Here is a 20815-nt window from a genome sequence, read left to right as displayed (position 1 = left end):
GAGTGGCTTGACTGGTCGAAGGGGGGGGGGGGGGGGCGAGCACAATTTTGCAATTGCTGTGGTTCCGTTAAACAGGAAGCACAATTAAAATTACACATCAATAAGTTTGTTCATCCGATATTAAAAAAAAAAAAAACGTGCAGGGTAATCATCCTCCTACCATTTCATGTCGTCTTCATATTTTCTGCCAGATGGTCACATGACTCACGTGATACGAAAAAAGTGTTTCTATTGCAGTTTTGCGAAATACACTCATCTAGATATGGATGAAAAACCACCACATCCTAGCGCAGGCTTTTTCTCAAAAATCAAGTGTTTTTTTCAAAAGGTACCAGTTACCATGAAGCACAATTATTTTCAGAATACCAATTTGTACAGCTACAGCTGCTCATATTTTTGACCGCTTACAGAATTGCATGGATATGTGGCAACAAACCCAGCAACAAGTCATCAGAGCACAAACTAAACAGCCTCAATTTCTGAGAAAATTCTGTTGAATTTTTTTTTTGCCAAATAAACTAGTTGAAGGCATGAAGAAACCACCTGACACTTTAAACGGCAGTTCTGGAAACTTTGTGTTTGAAATTATTTTGTTTACAGACTTTTAGCTGGCAGCGCATTTGAGCTTTGAGTTGGAGAAACACACAGCTGATTAACATACTGGCTTTGTTTGGTCATTTATACAATTGCTGTTGTTGGTTGGACATCTGAAAGGAACAAACAACTACCTATGCAGCTACTTCAAGCGGAGGATGAAAAGGCTTTGGTCCAGTGTGGCCAAAATTAAACTTTCAGGATTCCATCCAGAAATGACTGGAAACCTTTTCCTACATTCGCCATCATAGTCGCCATTGTCAAATTCTTCCTCTTGTTCTTGTTCCATCGTCTAAAACCAACAACGGTATTGTGAGTAACCAAACACAGCTGGTATGTTAATCAGCTGTTGGTTTCCTCAAATGCTTCTGGCTCAAATTTATTCTGTAAGCAAAGTGAATTCAAGCACAAAGTTCACCATCTTCCATCTTACCAATGGTAAAGCCAGTTCACCCCCCAAAGCCCACCCCAAGATGATGAAAGAAGTCTTCAAAAACCAGAAAAGAGAAAAATCAACAGCAACATTATAGGAAAAGTATTTTAATTATTTATCTTTGGGTCTTTGAGGTTGGAAGCTTCCTGGCCATCACCCTAATCTTTGTCTACGTCAACAGATTCTCTCTAAACTGAAGCAGGAACTCTAGGCCGCTCCATAGCGGTAATGACTACCAGACAGAAGAAACACGTCAGTGAAAACTACATATTACTTTAAACCTAAATCTAAAAAAGATTGGACATTTTTAGATTAACATTTCTTTTAAATGAGAAGAATATTTAACGGGGTGTCCTAATCTGGAGATACTTTCAAATAACATGTTGAATAATGTGTTCTAAAAGTTAGAACTCAAAACTTTTCAAATTGGATGAAATCGTTTGGAAGTGTATACGTTTTGTTGAGTAACTGTGCTACTAATTATTGTAGAAATCTAAAACTAAATACATTCTCCACAATGTCCATGGGATATGTTCATGTCTATGTCCATATGAGGCAAAAAAAATATCTGCATAATGATAAGCCAGTATTTGGAAGTAAGTAATGGAGTGAAGGCATATGGCACACAATTGTCCCTGTCATCAGCTTATTCGTAATGGCTCTTCTATCCCCAAAATGTCTCCTTCCAGAGCCCGTGTGTGTGTGTGTGTGTGTGTGTGTGCGTGTGTGTGTTGGTTATTATGTTTTTTTGGCATGCTCTCTCCTTGACAACCTAATTACTACTTTCAGCAGTACACTGACACACAGATCGAAAACCGCAATCGGGAATAAGGCTCATTTTTGACAGGGTGGTGCTTTATGAGATGTCTCTGTGAGAGATTTTTTTTTTTTCCCTTATCTCTACTTTGTGTTTCTGTTTTCCATTTTCAGCTCTACGGGTAATTATTTATATTGCTGCTGCCATTGAGAAGAATGGGAGACGGGGACTGACAGTGGAGGGGGGATGGAGTGAGATTGGCGAAAAACAAAAGACAACGACTTTCTCTTATTGACTTTGAGTGAGTAAGTGCGTTTGTGGTGCAATCGATGTGGGCAGACGGATTGATATCTTCTCAGGATTGTGTCTAGTGCTCCATATATTACACAGACAGCATCATCTTTAAGAGTTAAATAATGGCAAAGCTCTGACTGGAATAAACAGAAAAAACGAACAGGATTTTACCAAACAGGTTGAGTTATGTCAGATTATACAAATGGATGGATATGATGCGCTTCATGTGTTTTATTTAATCAATCTGTCAGTCTCTGAAAGGCGAAACTGCCATGTATTTGACTCTTTATGTATTATAGTACAGTGACGTGTCAAGGTCTATGTCAGGTTTTCTGTGGTTGAACATCAACAGCAATGCTATGGATATAGTCTCATGAAAGGAAAAATTGTATTTGTTGCTGTTGGGATGGATCCAATCCAACATCTGCTTGGAATCTAATCATCATTTTTAACTGACTTATTGGAAAAGCTGAGTGCACTCAACTTCCGATGCTTATTGTGCAGAAGATAAAGGTAGACCTCATTTAGGCACAAATCAATTCCGGATCAGAATTTTATGGCTCGACTCAAAAAGAGTCGGTGCTTTCAACTCCCAAATGGTTCCCGTTTTCGGGGGTTTTTTTATATATCGCTTGATATTCATAAACCCAAGTGAGCAAAAGATGTTTTCAACGTAAATTAAATTCAAGTTCAAAAATATTTAATCCCAAAGGGAAATTAAATTAAAGACATTACGTGGACCATAGTGTGAGTCAAAGATACATTTAGGTTTATGCCAACCAAAGGAAGAGAAATTCACAAAATAGTGGTAAATATGAGATATTTACAACATTGGGACCATTGGTTGCTAAAAGATAAAATTCACAAATACCTGGGACTTCCTCTTAAAAACGTTGATAACTGCCTTCTTCACTAGTTGAAACACCAAATTAATAGTATGTCTCAAAGCTCAAGGGGGAAACCATCTACTCCAGAAGCTAATATCCATGGTCTTCCTTATTTCTGTTCTTTGGGGTACAACCAATCAGCACAGAGGAACATAAGCTTCTGGATTGTCTGCTTTGCAAAAGCCAACCTATATATTTTAGCTTCCCAAGTTGGTTGTCAATCAAGTATTTTAGATATGCACTTCAAAAAGAGCCACAAAAAGAGAATACTTTGGAGGTAAGTCCCACAGAACAATCTAAGCAGGTACACTCTACATATTTATACATTACAGTCAGACGGAAAGGTGGTTATGACTCTAAACTGTCAAACAATGCAATTTTTTAGAGTTTGCAAACAGCAAGATGCTTTCTTAACATCATCAGACACAACATTCAGTTTATTCCAGAAGAAAAATGTTACTTGTGCAACAGTCATACTTTCCAAGTAGAGCTACGACACTTTGCAAGTTTGTCAGAGAGAGGTTGGCGCAACTAGGAGAATGTTGCCAGGGCAAATAGGCAACATTAAATTTTTTTTATTTTATTTTTATGTATGTTAAGTTATGCGGTTTAATACTTAAATACTGCAGAAACAGGTGCTCTCTGGACTGTACATCAAAGTGTTTCTGTAATGATAGCAATGCTAACATTCTCGCTTATCGGCATCTTGTGTTTTTACCGTTTCTCCGACTTTCTGCATGGGCAAAAAAAACAACAACACACTTTTACATTTGTTCTTTAGGCTAAAGTTCATAAAACTACTTATTCATTCTAAAGACTAAAAGCTGTTTGATTCATTTGGAAATTTAACCTTAAGTTTTAATCTCTTTCTATTAGAGCATAAATGCCTATTTGTGTCTCTATTCTGGTCAATATTACATTTGGTCAATTTTCAAAATAATATAAATATCACCCTTTTGGATGGGAAATTAAATGTGAGATGATTAAAAGGTAACTGTTAATTTTTGAAGTATGGAATGAGAACTAAATGTTCAAGCAGTGACATAAAACATGACTGAATTACATATGCTTTATTATGGTCTGTTTAAATGGGTAAAATACTGAGATGAGTGGGTTAACTGAAATACTACCACATACTACAGGTTAGGTTTCCAAGGAGACGTTGGTGTAAGTAGCTGTTTATTTCTTCTGTGGGTCGTGTATTGGACTAACAGTGACAACACACCAAGAGCCACGCTGTCTTTTTGTAAAATGTCTACACTCACAAGTGAACCAAACAAAAGAAAAGAAAAAAAATAACAATTGTATTTTTTTCCTATTTGTTTATTCTGGAGGAAATGCTTTCCCTTTTCATGCGGTATTCTGATGTCTTTTACTTTGAGCCATGCGGTCCCACTGGAAAAGTAATAATGGAAAGGAAAGCAGCAGTTGCAGAGAAAACATGGTTTCTGTTTTCAGATTTACTAAGAAAAGACAAATACAACATTGAATTCACTCCAGCAGCTGCAGAGTGTGTGTTTTTTTTGTTGTTGTTGCTGTTTTTTGGGGAGGATTTTATGCCAAAGTCAAATTCAAGTCAATATCAATTTAGTATTTCCATCTGAAACTTCTACTGCAGGAGCTTGGAGTTGGTCTCCACTGGTCACTCTTTCCAGTCCCTTCAGACACTTCTTCAGCTCCTTCCGTAGCTTCTTTTGCCTTTTCATGTTTCTGTATGTCGTTAGCTGGAGATAGGCACCAGCACCCCTCCCGACCCCACTAGGGACAAGGGTGTTCAGAAAATGGATGGATGGATGGATGTTTCTGTATGTAGAAATATGAAATATCTTCACTCGGGCCTCACATTTTCCTCCATGTTTGGTTTGCACATGTTCATAACACTGCTGTGAATAAAAGGTTTGCAATGCTCACATTCACTTATTGCTGACTATCACCTTTTCTAATCGTACCCATGTTTTCTACATCTTTACCAAGTTAACAGGTTTTATTTCACACTGTGTGCTTAGAGCCCATTCTTTATACAGTCGCAAAAGATGATGTAGGCGTTGAAGAAGGTATACAAAGCTTTTTTTTTCTTTTAATTTTGCTGTAATGAATCATCAAAGAATTTCTTGCACATATCTGTTTCTCTGACTCACACGGTTCGTTGGAAGCTGTGAAACATTCCCCAAGCTGTCTGTTTGATTTCATTAATCACTGTTTAGCCTGCAGAATATTAGCTACTGCCGGCTCCAGTCCCCTCCACCACAGACGACGCTCCGCCAAAACGTCTGCCTTACTGCCGTGGTGAAACAGATAATCCCTAATACGGGATGGCGTTGGGGGAAAAAGTGACAAGAGGGAACTGTCAATTTAAAGTGAAGAACATGGGTATCCCTGTGGGAAACAGGATTACTAGAAACTGCTCAGATTATTTTGTCAATTAAGTGTACCTACGTTGTTGGAAACGATCTAAATTAGTGTGAGTGCTTGCTTTTTTCTTTCTTTTCTTTTTTCCAATGAAGACACTGGTCACATCAGCTCTAAAGGTAAAGAGAACTAGCCTGGTTTTTGTTTTTTTCTTACAACCTCCCAAATACAGTGCAGCATGCCAACATTGAAGATGCATCACTGGCTACATTTAAATTACAAATGTGCATAAATCTTTGCCAATATTCCACTGTCGAAAGAACACAATTTTGCAAATGCGGTGTTTCCATTAAATAAGAAATGCAATTAAAATCACACGTGAATAAGTTTGTTCATGCGATAGTTCATTAAAAATCCATGATCCTCTAACTACTTCCTGTTGTCTTCTTTGTGGTTTGCTCCAGTGGCAACATTCGATTGTTCAACATGTGACTCATATGATGCAAAAAAATTAAAAATGTTTCCATTGTAGTTTTGCGAGATAAACCAATCCATCTCGAACAAAAGCTTCGGCTGCCCCTTTAACATCCCTTAACTTTCATGCTTTATCATCTCTGATGGCTAAAAATAAAAAATCTAAATTTTCTATAAATTATTGAGATGAACAGCAAATTTTAGACCGTAGTTGAATCATATTAATTTCAAGAGACAGTGCAGGCCACTCCAGCACCTTCCTTTTTTTCCCTGTTGGACTCGGTGTGACGGGTCGGTCCGTTGGCCCTTGTGTTTTGAATCATTCTCCTGTTGAAATGTCCAAGTACTTCTTGAGGCACAGATGTTCCTCTAGTATTTTCTGATGACTTTCTGATTTAATCTTGGCTGCAATTATGTCCACTTTCCTGCCTTTCTGTGCTTCCTACATATCCCCAAAATACCCACCTCTGTGTTTTGGTGTAGAAAACCTTGTTGGCTTTTCTCCGATTGTTGAATTTATTGTTGTGGCCATTAAGTCCAATTTTTGGTGTCATCACTCTAAATAGCTTTTTTCCAGAGGTTTAGGGGCTCACCTCTTTGCTAGTAGTAATAACGTTCTTCTGGTGACTCAACCATGCAACCGATTTTTCTTCAACTCTCCTTATTGTGCATCTTGATCAGCATTTTACTTCTTATTACAGTTTTTTTTTAGTTCACCTCACCACGTCTTAGTGTCAACAGAATTCCTCCTTTTCCACTTTTCCATATCCATTGGTTGATATTTGATTGCTTGATAATTTTGATGACTTGACAAAATGCAATGTTAATTGCTTGTTTCATAATTGAACTGCCTTGTTGCTGATATATGAAATAAACCTGACTTTTTTGACAGTAGCAGAATATTGAAAAAGTTTTGCTTACATTTATGACATTTTCTTATCTGTTAAACTCCTTTAGATCCGGCTATAGTGTGTTGCTTTTTGAAAACTCCTAAACCTACTTCATGCTATCATGCAGGTTCTACTTAAGGTGATTTCTTGTTTCTGTAGGTTGATAAATTTTTAGGCTCTCCATAAAAAACGCTGTTAAATCAGCTCTACTACGAGGAACGGCAACGCCGTTTGTTTAGTATTCTGAGAGAAAACACTTCCTTACCTCCGAGTCATCTGTGTGACTAATGACAGTCTGGCCTGAGTGTTTGTTCTCAGACCCTCAGACGGAACAGCAGCAGGAAGTAGGCAACGTGAAGGGCAGCCCTTCCCGTTTGAAGGGCGGCAGGTAACAACAACGCTCACCCGCTGCGAGGGACCGTCAGATCAACAAAGCATGCGGCGCGGGTGGAAAACATACTTAAACTCTCCCTGTGCGCTCGACTCGATTAGAAAGTTAGAAAGAAAGAGAAGCGCAGTGAACAGGAATATGCATTAGTCCAAAGATTGTGAACTGGAATGTAAAAGTCGCTGCTGAGGCTTAGCATTCTAACCGGGGAAGCGGATTTACGCATCAACCCCCCCCCCATTTTCGTCTGTTTGCACTTCACGCATCTGTGTTGCTGTGTGCTGATTTCTAAACACGTTTCGTCGTGTGTACATGAGCATGTGTGTGTGTGTGCGTGCGTGTGTTTGTGTTCATTTCACCACCACCTGCATCCCGGTTCGCTCTGCGTGGCACATTTTCCACTTAACATGATAGAAATGCCTCTGGCCATGAATAACACATTTACTCTCTACTGTACCGAAGGCAAAGTATTACATGATCAGTTTCCTCAGCCAGGATATATTCTAAATGGAGGGGGGGGGAGGAAATCTGTTCCTTTAGGAGGCAGAAGCTACAGAAGCAACACTATTTTAGGGATTGGGGGGGAAAGAATTGCTGGAAAAACAAGATCAACAATGAGGAAAAAAAATAAAAAAAGAGGACTGGAAAAAAAGCAGCCACAGCAGTCAGTAATGATTTGTGTCCCCTCCAGAATCGTAGCTGACGCTAGGCAAGTGTGTATGTGTGTGTATCTGTAGATATCTGTGTGTGTATGTGTCTTAGGGCTGAGCGTGGAGGGGCTAATGGAGTGTTGATTGCCTGGCAGTAAGCAGGCATCAGTGGGTAATTGCAGCTCTACGGTGTAACGGCTCCAAAATGAAGACGCATTTCACGTTGGCGCACGTGGCGAAGGGCGATGCGAGTTCTGATTGGGGGAACGCGGCTGCTCTGTCTGTGTGGAGCGAGGTACATTTCTGTCGAGCAACAGGGCGCCGACGCCTCGCCACTGCGAAGCGCCACCGAACTGTAGGTCTGTAAAAAACAGAGTAAACATCTGTCTGTAACGCTTTGAGTCAAAGTCAAAAGGAAAGAAAAAAAAAAGACGAGGTAGAGCTTGCCCTTTCTTCCTCCTTCTGTTTTCTTTTTCTTTTGCGTCTGGTCTACCCTTGGTGAACTTCGCTCGTGTTGCCAGGCGACAAGGTTGTCTGGGAGCAGGGCTTTGATGAACAGGCACAGTCTAATAGCTATAGCCCTGCCAGCACACTTAACTCAGGCACAGACAGGTAGACAAATGTGTTGGTGTGTGCAAACAGAGTGGCATGTTTGCAGCCCTAGCAGGCGGCACAGATAGCCTTACGGTGAATATGTTGCTAACCCTGGTGGGCTAGCATCACCCCACACCTACTGTTAGCTGTAAACTTTGAAATGATCAGTGGCCCACTACATCATTCACGAAACAAATAGCAGAAAAGAAAAGATAGTGGAAGCTTTTTTATCAAATTAAGTGTGGATAGTTAATACGCACAACCTGCATCAGTTTGACTTTACATTACAGAAACATGAGTTACCTCATCAGTGTTACTACAAGGTCTGTCCAAGAAGCACAATCTGTACCTTTCACTCGCTCGTTTGCACGTTGAAAGAAATACTTCTTAGTATTTGTTGAAATCTAGATGTACTAAGTTTAACATGTTTATTTGTTTAATTTAATAAAGAAAACTCATTTGAAATTTTGTTGCAAATACATTTTGCTACAAATAAATTTAATTACTTTGTTTAATTTAAAAAAAAAGTTCAAGCTAATCATATTTTTGAGTACTTTTAAAATTTTTTGCCCAAGTGACAAGCTGTTTATACACTCTGTAATAGTGTATCAGGCTCTCAAAACTGCTACATATCTATACATATATATGAAATATAAAATTGAAAAAATATACACAACTAACTTAGCTAGCGGGCTGCACAGTGGCGCAGTTGGTAGAGCTGTTGCCGTGCAGCAAGAAGGTTCTGGGTTCGATCCCCGGCCCCGGTCTTTCTGCATGGAGTTTGCATGTTCTCCCTGTGCATGCGTGGGTTTTCTCCGGGTACTCTGGTTTCCTCCCACAGTCCAAAAAACATGACTGTTAGGTTAATTGGTCTGTCTAAATTGCCCCTAGGTGTGTGTGTGTGTGCGCATGGTTGTGTGTCTGTGTTGCCCTGCGACAGACTGGCGACCTGTCCAGGATGTACCCCGCCTCTCGCTCGGAACGTTAGCTGGAGATAGGCACCAGCACCCCTCCCGACCCCACTGAGGGACAAGGGTGTTCAGAAAATGGATGGATGGATAACTTAGCTAGCATCATTGCTAGCTAAATGATGCTAGCAGTGTTACGTTGTTGCGAACTAAAGTATTCCATTTGTAACGTCTTTGTAGCTAACTCTTCTTATTTGTAGCTAACTTTGTGTCATTGTGTGTATTTTCCACCTGATACTGCTGGTGGAATAGCCTTGTATGGGTTTACCTGCTGGACTGTATTTCCTAAATGAATAGGCCAAAGAAATGTGTTGTAGGTCAAAAATTATTATTTTTTTATTATCAAAAAACCATAATCATCTTTTTAACCCCTAAAGCAGGCTTTATTTTTACTTTATTTGGACTAGTTAAATGTAAGATATGTCAGCGTTTAGTTTTTCCTCCTTTTATATAGAAATAAATCAGCTGCTTTGTAAAATGGGTCAGACGCACTGAGGAAATTTTTGCTCCATCTGCCCACACATTGAGGCTCTAAAAGTCAATTTTCACTGTGCTAGTGGAATCTCAACCTTCAAAGTTTTCTAATCCTCAATAGTGATAGAAAATTATGTCAACTGTAATTTCCACTTTGATACAAATGTCATTTTTAATGCTGCATTGCCACATATTGGACTTTCCCCAAAGGACTTCATTTTAGAAAACCAACAGCTTCTAGAAAAACATCTCTTTTCATTTTGTTATTATGTTTGAAATTGTAAAATAAAATATATTTAATGGTTGATGTAGTTTACAAAGGGAACACAGACTGAAATGGTCAATATTTAATCAAGTTTTAGTATAACACAATAATCTTAAGTGGCTTTTCTGCATGATTAAACCCTCAATACCCGCTGTCCCATTTTAAGCAAACTTCTTCTTTCAGTATCAGGCACTTTTTATAATATTACTGTGTTTTTGACTGTGGAAAAAAAAACCCTGTTTAAAGATAATCAAAAAAAAAAACAAAGAGTGTCTGCATTGAAGACAATGGACACCACCACTACTACTCAAATCACAAGTATAAAGCATTTGTTATGTAAAAATCTTACATATTTTGCAATTCATGCATCATTCTGAACATTGTTGATTAATACAGTATTACAAGATGTAATACTGTATTAATTTGTGATAAACTGTCAGAATAAAGTGTTTTCTTGATTAGATTTCATATTCAAATTTATCTGAATGTTTTGTTAGTGACTCAAAAATGTGTTGATGTTGTGTTCTTTTGTTGATTTAATTTTATATGAAATAATTTAATACAATCTAAGGTAAGACTGCACAATATATAGCTAATATAGCATCACAATATCAGCGTGTACCATATTTATATCACAAAGAACTGTTTGGTGTGCAGTTATTGTTGGTTGGTTAAAATATGCTAAGTGTTGTGAACTTACTGTAGATTTTACATGATGATGTAATATTTTGTCTCAGGGCAGCAAATGTTCACAGTGGACAAATATCATTCCCCACAATGTTAAGGGTCATCATAGTCAAGGAAAAGATTTGGACGGCTCTAATGTCAGGCATCTTTAACTGAAAGTGAGATGGACTATGCTTTCCACGATATGCGTTTTGTCCAGAGGGTTTTGTAAAGACAGCAGTGCATGAATACTTCCTGTTTACTGCGTGTCACAAACAGCACCTTGTGTTTGAGAATTTGATCTTTTTTTTTTTTTACTAGTCATAGTTTATAGACCTGTATCCAAGTTTTCTTCATACATACATAATACACAGACCTGACAAAATCACAAAAAACATATTGACCTGGCTGATAAATTCCTCCAGAAGTTTATTACTATAAACAGTAATATTGTTGTCTTGAGACCATTTTCAAGTAATACAATGGCAATGGTATAATAATGCGAGTACACCTGCGCAAAGATCAATAAACTTTCATTTCTAACTAACATTAACAGAGAAACTGGAAGAAAATGTAAAATATCCTAAATAAAACAACTAATAAAATGGATGCTTAAGTCTCCATAAACAAAAATTGTCATAAAAAATCCAGCTTTAACTTGTATGATTACTTAATTTCTAGTTTATTGTGACAGGCTTATTCATACCTCATATAAACTGGGCAAACTGCAAAACAGCAGAAATACAAAGTACCTGGCTGTCCTGCTGACAGAGCCAACCATGGCAGTGAAGGCATTGTGTTTCTGTTGCTATGGTTTCCATATTCCACCCAGCGCTGAGTTCATGCAGCGATTAGAGCCTAAGGACACCATGAAAATCTTACGCAAGCCGGGATATCATAATCTAAAATCGATATAGATGAGAAACCATGTGCAGCAAAAAGAAACTTCAGCTGGCAGAACCGCAGCACTTATCCATCACCTCCTGCTCATCTTAAGCAAAACTATTTTACAGACATGGAAATTGTAATACATCAAAAATAAAGTTGTACCTTTTTTCTTCTTTTTCCACTTTTGCAACTGATTTTTAACAAGCACTATGTAGAGAAAGAAACTGTAGTTAACAAAGTCCCGTGATGCTGACTAAATATGATCAGATGGCTCAACCAAACCTCATAACATTCAGCATTGGTTCGCTGCAGAAGACTGCAAAGTAACAAGAATACAGCGGTCGACGCCGAAGCCCGGCACACCCACGGGTGAGGTAATTAAAAAATGTTTGATCAGTCCTAGAAATGAATACCCAAGCCATTCTTCAGTGCCTCAAGCTCAGCTCCTTACGTGTCGCTTCCCCTATCTCTTTACATGTTTAAAGTAATACTTTAATCTACGACTTTTTCAAATAATTGGCTGCCTTCCCAGTCTCTTGCCCTCTCGTTTAAACGCGATAGTAATTCACACTCAGACTGCGGTTCATGAAAGCATTTACAGTTGCTCTAGGAAAAATTCCTTTGCTGTAGATAAGAATTTGTCATATTTAAAAAAAAAAAGAAAAACCTAATGGAGCACATTCCCAACTTCCGCAGCCTTACCAGTGAGCTGTGTATTCAGGCCACACACCACTGGCTTATGTTTGGAGTTCTGATAAGTTCTTCTTAGAGAATTCTCAGTAAATATTCAGATATTAGGGGAGGAAAGCAGAAGAAACTGGGACTGATTGAATTGTGAAAAGAAAGATGTTCTAATTTGCTTTTAGTTTTATTTGAGCAAAGATACCACAAACCTAGTAGAACTCAAGTTTTGACTTACTAACTGCTTTGAGTCCTGGGTTTATTCCAAATGAACTGAAAACAGCTCGTAGCGACCACGTTTCCATCCAATTGTCATGCAAATTTTGAGCAAACTTTTAAAATGACAAAAGAAAATGCAAATGCACTGGTTTGGAGTGAATCAACCAGTTGACGCAAAGCGCATTTTTGTCAGATGCTAATGTTGTACATGACTGCAATACACAGGAAGGATAGGTTGCAAATTAGCCTGGACCACATATTTTAGAAAAATTAACAGGGTACTCTCCTCTATTGTGGGGGTTTCGACTTTGAAATTTTTCCAAATTTCGAGCTTCTAGTGAGCACAGACCCACCAGTGGATGGCAGCATTCATTACAGCAGAACTTTGTCAAAAAAATCATAGGGAAGAAAACCCACTGGACCAACACCAGCGTGGCCTTACCCTGCCACAGGATGTTCTGCGCTGTGTGACTTCATTATTCCTGGTTTTCAGGGTGTAGAGCTTTATATCCTTTATACGGTCCTGTGGGTGAAGCAATCCCCAGTAAATGGACATATTCTAATCCTAAACTGTTAAGATTTTTGAGTATTAAAGTTAGTCATGGTCTTAGTCTCTCAATTGGATTTCAGAAGCTCAGCAGCTTAGAAACTGCAGGTCCAAAGAGGAGCTTCGTCCTCAAAAGTGGGGGTACGTCCACCCACACATTTAGAATAGATAATGGTTGCCATGGGAGATTAAAGAATCAAAGCAACACTCCAGGTATGTTGTTTATGAAGGAATAACATTATAACACAATGTAAAGCAAAAAAAACAGAGTCTATTTTACATAATATTGCCTCTCTAACATTTCCTGGCCAGAGTTCAGGGTTTGATTCGTACATTACCCATTACTGTCCATCTTTGTTGCTTTGCAAATACCTCTTAGAAAACAAAACTGTGCATAAGACGCAGAAGGAAATTGGCGTACATCACAAAAGCAGCTAAATTGTAAGCAAACAGTCAAATCAGGTTTGGACTAATCTGAACAATAAAAGCTTGTTAGCTGCAGATGGGGTGTGTGTGTGCGTGTGTATGTGTGTGTTTACTGCAGTAATGTGTGCGGGACAGCTAAAGCCTGTCAGTCTAATTGTGATTATGGCATTTAATTAAGGCAGATGATTTTCACTTCTGTGGTAATCACTGACGTAGCTGTTTGGGGACATGTTTGAAGAATGTGAACTGTGCACGTTTTCCCTCAAACTGAGCATGAACCTGTCTATCTGTCTTACGGTGGGATTAGCTTCATGTCATCCTTCCTGGAAAAGAAAAAAAAAAGAAAAAAAAAAAGAAACTGTTTGCACTGAAATCCTCATCAAGCCATCAAATGTCCTCTTGCTAAAAATAACCGTCTCATGTCAAGCTGTGGAAGCGTTCCCGTCCACAGCAGCTGTGTCAGACTCACGTGGCAGCGTGGTAAAACGTCGGGAGTTGTCACCGCGAACAGCTGCATCTCCCACCTCTAGAACCGAAACAACCCTCTGTCACCGGAGCTTTCCGCGATGACGACGGAGTCGTTCTCGGGCGTCTGTGGAAGCTCGACTCCCTTCTGGCAGATTAAATGACCTGTGAAAGCCGGGATGAGAAACACGAAGTTGTGATACATAAACAGATGGAACTTTTTACAGGCGTACAAGGCTAACTAGCCAAGTGTGAAAACAGCTAATTGGAATGACGGCGATGCACCCCGTCCTCGCCACGCGTGCGTGGGCGGGCGGGCTCGTTTGTGTGCTGGTCCGACACGCCCGAATGGAGAATCTAATGTGGGATTTCTTGATTTGTCTGTCAGAGAAGGTGAGATGTGCAACTCAAAAGCATGTCCTTCATCATTCAGATCATCATATTTTGCTTATTAACTAAGACAGTTTAAATGGACAAAATGGCTCCTCTGTTTTCTTCAAAAAAAAAAAAAAAAAAAAAAAAAAAATCAAGAAACCACCAAAAGGCAAGTGAAAATCATCACAGGATTATGTCTGCATATAAATGATGTTTCCACAGCAACGCTGAAATGCTGCTGATAATAGCACGGATTTCACACAATTTATATTCCATATGGCTGATGTGTGCAAGCCCGAAGTTACGAATCAGAAATGTGAGACGAAAACATTTAGACATAAAGTGTTGTTACAGACTCGGTTTTAAAGGCCTCAGTGTGTGACAGGAGAATTGTGGGTAAAAAAAAAACTACAGCTACAAAACCGTATTACAGAACGTTCGCCCTAACTCTGCTTTGACTATTTACGTTTTAAATTCCCTACAACTAAAAAATAGCAGCTTCTCAAAACCTCTGTTGTTTTGTTCTGAGTTTCTAAGTGTCTTTGCTTTAATAGGATATTTTGTCAGCATTTCTAATCAGTACAACTACCCCGCTTCCACTGAACCTTCCTTGTTTTTCCTGTCATCCGACTGCAGCGATAGCAGCAGTTGTGACAGTGCCAGAGGCCACACTGATCTGCCACACAATAATGTAGCAGTCTGCTGCCGCCTCTCCTTGGTCGTCCTGCTCCCCCTCTTTCTTACCTCATAAGACAGCTTTACAAGACAGGAAGTCCACCCATCCACCAGGCATGCTGCCCCATTTCCATCTTTTGACGGAGCATGGATGAATGTGAGCCTTTCTCATTTGACAAATCGTAAGTTGTCGACTCTTTCATTTTGTACGTGCGGGCAGCATCTTCACTGTTAATATACAGGAAGCTTGATCAATTGTTTTCTGTCTCATTTGAAAGATATGTAAAGTTATGAAGGCATCATGCAGGTTGATGAAGAAACCAACACCAGTTCACTTACAGACGGAAAGGGAAATCAACTACAAACTTCCTTTAAAAATTTCTAAAATGAAAACAACAGACGCCTCACTTGAAGGACCGCTCATCCGTAATAGCAATTCAAACTCTCTTAAACATACTTATGATTAGTCAAAATTACATTTTGGGTACTTAAATAACTAGTCCTCTTCTGCTGCCACTAAGCTGTCCAGTCGGTTGCCTGCAGAATTTTGAGTTTTCTGCGCCAAATTACTATAAAATGTCACAATGTAAAAAGAGCTCAGCAGAATAGGATATGTGCAACTTCATAAACTTGAAGATTGCGTCCTATATTTTCTATTTCTTCTCTTCCGACACACAAACTTCACTCAAAACCGGCTTTGAGAAGCTAAGAGCTGATTTCAACCCATTCCCAAGCTAAAAATGGTGCTTTTTTTTTTTTTTTAGAGAATTTCTAAATGCTACATAAATCTAGTCACAATGTTAATCCAATATATCTGAAATAGAAAATACAAAGTCTTTAAGTTATCTCTAACTCATTTAGAGACATATTAAAAGGAGTAAAAATGACAGTAGATATCTTTAAAAAGCAAAAAGTGAGATATCTCAAATTTACTTCAAGACCTGTCATTTAATTGCCTATTTGAAATATGTTTCAGATATTCAGTAGTTCATTGTAAAAAGCTTCATCTGCAGCCTCCATACAACTCAGTATTATGTCCTGTCAAAATATAATTAAGAGATATCTTAATTACCTAATATAAACAGTCATAAATTTTACATATTTGGAATGCAAGTGTGGCAAAATTGATTTTATGTCAAAACAGCCTGCCTTACACCTGCACACTTTACCTCTGTTCACTCAGCAAATCGACATCAGTGCTGTTATATTATTATATCCTCTACAGTAGCTTTACAAATTCTGCCGCTGATCAGCAGGTTTCCCAGGGATTTGTGTCAGATTTATGAGGTAAGCTGGGATATTGCTTTTGCAGAGATTCAAAACGTGGAATGTCACTGATCTAAACATATTTCAGCCGATCAAAAGATGAATATGTCAAGCAGACATCGCAAATGCAGCCATGCACATGGATTCTGTTGGTTTTCAGAAAGGAATGAAAAACAACTGCAAAGACAAAGTTTTCAAAAACATATGCTCGGGTATTTTAAGGGTTATGGTATTTTACACCGTCAAAAATATATGCTGTAATATTTTCAGGGTTGAAGTCTACACTATGAAAATATACAGCAATTCTGTAGTCCAACTCTTAATGGCTTTTAGCTTATTGTGTTTCTGATTAAGGAAAATAAAATACAGTAAATGTGATTTCTTTTACCCTCAAACCTCGAGAACTGCAGACAGAAATGTGAAATATCTCCAATTACCCACTGACGGTAGTTAGAACAAATTGCCAGATTGGATAATCCTTGCTATTCTGAATAAAGCAACTCCTCCATCAACGTTTTTTGATTTTTTTAGACACATTAGAAAAGATTGGTGAAAATGACAAATTTGTAAATCATTTTCTCAGTTTTTGGAAAAAAAGTTTTTACGCTTTTTAGTTTTTTTGAAAGAGTTAATGTGCTAAAAGGAAGATGGAAACACACTGCCAAGCAAACATTTTACCAGCTGCTTTTCCATTACAAATGTGCAAAAAACTTTGTCAATATTCCGGTATTGTTGAAAAATTTTGCAATTGCTTTGTTTCCATTACATAAGAAACATTAAAATCAAATGTGAATAAGTTTGTTCATACAATAAATCATTAAAAAAAAACATGTTTTTTTTTTAACATGTGTTTTGGAGGATAACAGGTTTGATTGTTATCCTCCAACAATCAAACCTGTAAACTATAAGCCAACAAAATATTACAGTAGTACATTCGCGAAGTGAGGACCAGACCTTGATGGATACGTGCTGTTCTGTTCTGGAGGCCAAGTCTATGTAACTAAGTAGAAGGTGATTTGACTAATTAGTAGCTTTGCTCACAAACACAGGTGTGTAAAAACATGTTTCTCCTTTACAGATTTCTTTTGTTTTTGCCGTTTTGTCACATTGAAATGTTTCAGATCTTAAAACAGCTTTAACATTAGGCCAAGACAACCACTGAAATGCAAAACACACCTTTTCATCATGAATTAATTTGCTTAAGTGAAAAAAGCCATCCCAACTAACTAGATCTTATTACAAAAATTAATTTCCCTCTAAATCTAATAATTGGTTGTGCCCTCTTGGTGGCAACACCTGTCATTACGCGTTTGTAAAAACTAGTAATGAGAGTTTTACATCAGTGTGTGGAAATATTTCCCCACTGTTCGTTGGTGAATTGTTGTAACTAAGCAACGCTAGAAAGTTTTTTTTCTTTAGCTTTAACAGTTGCTAAGGCCAGGCCACACTTCAGTCTACGGGTCCAGTCTGGGCTAAAACTTGGGCACCTCTTAGCCTCAAGTCTTAAAGCTTCATCTGTTACTTTTGTACCAAAACGGTATAAACACCTTTCAGAAAGTTCCACTTTTTGTTAGACCTGAAATACTCTAAACTTGGCAAAAACAATAAAAAGAGGAAATCTGAAAGAGTTAATACTTTTTTTTAACAGGAATAATCTTCTCAAAGAACCTGGTTAAAATTTCCGAGGCTAGCTACTGTAATGTCGGCATCTTTACATAAGAGTAAAAAATTATTTTTTTTAATTAGTGAGTGTGGCCTATGTTCAGGTGCGCCCAACAGATCAGAAACTATGATAAGCTAAATGTTTTTTTCAGTAAGTCAGATTCTAAAGAAACAGTTTTCCTGAACAGTTACATTTCTTAATAGAAACCATATTGTGTTGCATTCAGGATTATATAATCTTTAAAATCGTCTTGAGCAATAAATTTGTCTTAAACATGCTAAAGTTTGAATTTAGCATTACATTCCAGCACAGCTAATCATCTCTACACTGCTGGACGTAATATAGTTCTATATAAGATTTAATGCATTTAATTTTGACCTAAGGTTTTAATAAGTTGTGCAGAATTTTCTATGTTATATATTTGGAGTTGCAATATAATTTGAATTTAACAATCTGAGTAGTACAAAATGTCATTTACCATTAACTATTAAGCATTATATAAACAGTATAATACAAGCAGCAGTGTTCACAGCAGAGATGCACAGAAATACGGAGGAATATTTCAACAGAAATCCATCTCAATGTGGTTGCACACAAATCCCACCTATGGCATCATCCGCAGGGTTCCAGCATCTGTGCTGGATGATCATCAGTATTTCCTTGAGTCGTCTATAATATAAATATATCTCAATATTATTCTCATGCTTTTTTTAATAATGATATGACTGGAAGTTTACATCGATGCCAACATGGTGACAGTGACAGGGTAAAAACAATATTCACATTCCTGTTTCCCCAATGCAGGAAACAGATTAGCGATCAACAGACACTGAGGGAGAAGATTTGTCTAATGGTTGCTGTATGAATAAATATAAATTATGAAAAGCTAATGAAAAGCTAAATCATAGTGTGATAACAGACGGTTTTCAGATTTCAACTGATATGGTGTTCAGTTTAAACTCATTTAGATTTTCAGCTTGTAAATTAATGATCCTAAATGATTCCACAGCTTCATGTCGTAAATCAGTCTTTATCACTGTGAAAAATATCTGAATGATAAGATTCTGCATGAGTAAAGGAGATGTGCATTGGTTGCGAGAAATGAGGAAAAGCCAGGTAATACCAAACTGTAACATTTTAAATCTGTTTTTTTATGTTTAAAATTTCAAGAAGTATTTGTTTACACACACAAAGGAGAAAACGTGAACAAGTTTCCTCCACTGCGCGCAAAACTTTGTCAGTTCAGTGGGTCTGGGGTTGAAGAAAATACAATTTTGCAATTACAGTGTTTCCATTAAATAATAAACACAACTAAAATCACACTTGAATAAGTTTGTTCACACAGTAAGTCATTAATAAACCTCCAGCTACTTCCTGTTGTCTTATTCTTCGTGGTTTGCGCCAGTAGTAGCTTTCGGTTGTTGATCATGTGACTCGTGATGCAAAAGAAGTGCAACATGAACCAATTTCTATGAGGCCAAAAGAAAGAGAAACGACTCAACCTGGTGCCAAAATATGAGAGTTTTTTTTTTTTTTTTTTTTTAATTTGCATGTTTCCATTAAGCAAATTTATTTTCAAAATATCAAATTGCCCAATTATATGGTGAATAGAAACACAGCCATGCTAGGTTTCAGGAAGCTGCAGAGGAACTGCTTTTCAATTTTTTTTTCTTTCATTTGATTTGACCTTTATTCATACAGATTATCTCATTAAAATTTAATTTGTAAGAAAGGTCTGTTTTAATAAAAACTAAATTACGCAGACATCTACAAAATAAGCTATTAATAAAAAGTACTCAGTTAAACAAGCTAATGAAATATGAGCTAAAAACAAGAAGAGGTTTCATAAGAAGATTGTCTCAAATTGTTGAAATGAGCTTAAAAAGGCTCCGTTTCAGAATACAAGTTAGCATCCAGTCCTCCTGGGATTTACTTCCTTTTCCATAAACTCATAGACATGACAGCTGCATCACTATAACTTTACTGAATTTCACTCCGAAGCATTCAAAATGTCCCTTCACATTCTCTGAAATGGAAACATTTCAGCCTTTATAGCTACATGTAAAGACAGCATTTTGCTCAGTTTCTCCAGTTTGCTTGGAAAAGGAATGTCATTTCCAGCTCGGACTCTTTTTGCGGCGCCCTGCAGTAGAAAAGCCAGTTAATTTCCAAACTGCAGCTTCCACGGATTCCTCGGCAGCCTGAGTCTTATTCCCAGGTTAGATTTAAGGAGAACCACTGTCATCTTCTATGCACCAGCAGCCCTTCTGAGGCGGTCTGCCGGATAAAGTGCTTTACTCATGGGCATACTGATAATAGTCGATGGTGCAGGGAGAGTTTTACATACTCATTTTCTACTACAAATTTGGGCCTGTGGGTGCCTCCAGTCAAACGTCTGCATCTCTAATGTGCTGCAGGGCCCTGCTGCTTCATCACATTCCCTCTCTCTTTTCCAGTGCACCAGTATTTATTTTCCCTCCCTGGGCCAGACAGATGGGAGTGTTCAGGAATAAAAGACTCAGTATTTACCATATTATTTACTAGCATCAGAGCTTGTCCCTTTGGCTACTGCCGCCCGTGAAGAAAACACCTCTTTCTCCTCCTGCTTCTCCTCCCCATCTTTGGCTCACCATTATCATTTAGGATTATGAGCAACCAGCCGCCCAGCTGGAGCCATTTAGAGATGTGTCAGCACCAGTTTTAACCGCACCGACCCACGGCTTAGGACTAAACGTGGTGGCTAGCTAGACAAAAGCAATAGCAAATAAAACTCTTTTGTGTCAAAATGAAACTTATTTCTACAAGATGACAAAAATGTTTTACATAAAATATGATTCTACTAATATTCAACCCTTCCAAACTCACTTAAAATTCAGCAGAGGTCCAGGTCAGGTTTATTTTTGTATTTCAGCATCGAGGCAGTTCAA

General features: G+C 38.0%; 1 long non-coding RNA gene across 2 annotated transcripts in view; it reads right to left on the bottom strand.

The window, feature by feature from the left end:
* LOC106947378 (uncharacterized) overlaps positions 1-20815 on the bottom strand; it is an 84135-nt gene that overhangs the window by 57069 nt on the left and 6251 nt on the right. The window contains exons 3-4 of one of the 2 annotated variants that reach the window (XR_001424975.1): positions 13914-14074; positions 13236-13767 (exon numbers count right to left, since the gene is read on the bottom strand). This is a non-coding gene — a long non-coding RNA (uncharacterized LOC106947378). Of the gene's footprint in view, positions 1-13235; positions 13768-13913; positions 14075-20815 lie in introns of those variants that run through there. The other variant, XR_001424973.1, reaches the window with a different exon arrangement.

The sequence above is a fragment of the Poecilia latipinna genome, unplaced genomic scaffold (assembly GCF_001443285.1).
Source record: "Poecilia latipinna isolate Pla-1442-1.1 unplaced genomic scaffold, P_latipinna-1.0 Scaffold14, whole genome shotgun sequence".
Taxonomy (NCBI): Eukaryota; Metazoa; Chordata; class Actinopteri; order Cyprinodontiformes; family Poeciliidae; genus Poecilia; species Poecilia latipinna.
The sequence above is the reverse complement of the archived record's forward strand: the minus strand, read 5'-3'. Positions and strand labels throughout refer to the sequence as shown.